This window comes from Penaeus vannamei, chromosome 13 (genome assembly GCF_042767895.1).
Source record: "Penaeus vannamei isolate JL-2024 chromosome 13, ASM4276789v1, whole genome shotgun sequence".
Taxonomy (NCBI): domain Eukaryota; kingdom Metazoa; phylum Arthropoda; class Malacostraca; order Decapoda; family Penaeidae; genus Penaeus; species Penaeus vannamei.
In genome coordinates, this window is record NC_091561.1 from 21,254,229 (window position 1) to 21,256,147 (window position 1,919).

Sequence of the window (1,919 nt, forward strand, 5' to 3'; positions counted from 1 at the left end):
TATATATATATATATATATATATATAAATCTTGCTTATCCATTGACTGAAGTTAAAAAACAGTTTCTAGCAATACCTAAATTTGCAACGATTCAGATTTTGAAATTTCCTCTTAATTTAGTGGATTTTTTTTTTATTGTTTATTATTAAACATATAACATGATATGAGGACCTTTATCACCTGAAATGAAAATCGGCATATTTGCCGATCCAAACCCCATTAGAATTGCCCAAGTAGTTATGGAGAAACAACAAAGAATGTGGGCAAAGGTGCTAGTTTTGAGATATAGGGCTTTGAAGTTCAGGATACATTTTCCTCCTTTTTAATTTTTTTTTTTTTTTTTCCCTTAGAGAGAGATCTGATATCTGTGTCAATCTTGATGTATTTTATGGCATTCACATATATTCTGAAGTGTAACTGGTACCTGGTTCACCCTCCCTTTTGCAAGGTACTAATGGCAATAAGTGCACATGATTGTAGAAGTAGCGCATGTCACCATTGGCTCCGCAGTGCTTCGTGAGGCATTTCATATGAATTAACCACTGCTGCAGCTGTGATTGAGATGTATTTCTCATCATATTATGTTTATTAGTTACAGGAACACCATTTATCATTAGCAGTGTCCTATTACTGGGTGATGAGGGTGCATCAGGTGTGTTGTGCCAAGGCATAGGAGACACATCCTCTTGCTCTGGCTCTCTCGTGGTAACTGCCAGCCTTGTCTCTTTGTCATGGCTGTCAGCTGCGCCGTAAGCAGAATTGCCAGCTAGCTACCAGAGAATTAAAAAAAAAAAAAAAAAAAAAAATTGTCGAGTATATTTGCACCAACGCAATAAAGTAAACATCGGAGCCGGAGGCAGAAGGGTCAGAGATTTAGTCATAACTCTTTAATTTTTACGTATTTAGCAGAATATTAAGTCACGAGATTGCCAAAGTCTACTAGATTATAGATTATTTTCAATTTTTCGAGTATTTTTTAAAATATTAGTTGAAAATTTATCGCGATGGTCCCCTTAAGGATGCTTGTGCTAGTCACATGAGTTGATCAAAAAAATATTTTTTTTTATAAAAAATTATACAAGCTCATTGTAGTAAACACCAACTTCTTATCATCTTCACATACACTGTTTACAATATGGTGAGGCTCATGTAATTTACAGTTTTTCTATCCTTACTGAAAATTACAATCAAAAGAACACTCATCCACTGCACACGGAAATGGACGCTTGGAGGTGAAACATAATTCAGCAGCTGATTTTTTCCTTCTTTGTCTACTGGTTTTCTTTCCTGTCCCAATTCTAAAGCATTTATATCAATATTAATTTGTGAAACAGACATTATTCCTTTTGAATCTACTTTACATATTTGCATGCATAACAAGCATTCATACAAAGTAACCCTCCTTAGACAAACAACTTGCTCACAAAATAAATGTAGAAAGTAACTCAATTTTGATATTTTTGTAGGGAGAGAGAAAGAAAAAGAAAGAAAGAAAGAAAGAAGAAGAAGAAGAAGAAAAAAAAAGGATTATTGCATCTCTTATGATAACAGCCACTAGTAGTTATTTTTGATGATGAAGATGATAAGAATATTAATAATAATCCTTACAATAATAATAAAGTACCCCTAGATAGTACCACCAGCAATTTCTCAGCAGTACAAACAATTTTACCGTCAACTTTTGGGACTAGCACTGCTGGAAGTACATAAAGCAGTTTTGGAGTCATTTTCCAGTAGTTGCTGTGATTGACCCTTTTCAGTATTTTAAACCTCTAACTGAGCACAACCTTAGTCCTATCTTGTCATAGAAGACTAACATTCATGCTGGAAAGACATCTTTGTGTCATTTGTGGTCGAGCCTGTTCTACCTTGATTATGCTGAACAATTTTGCAATTGTTTAGCTCTAACTACATTTACT

The 1,919-nt window shown here is 34.2% G+C and overlaps 1 protein-coding gene across 1 annotated transcript in view; it reads right to left on the bottom strand.

Annotated features, from left to right (window-relative positions):
- Window positions 1-270: 270 nt before the first annotated feature.
- Fmr1 (synaptic functional regulator FMR1) overlaps window positions 271-1,919 on the bottom strand; it is a gene marked incomplete at its 5' end in the record, with an annotated part of 27,065 nt that continues 25,416 nt past the window's right edge. The window contains 1 exon segment of the mRNA XM_070129086.1: window positions 271-1,919. This exon segment is cut by the window's right edge and continues 640 nt beyond it.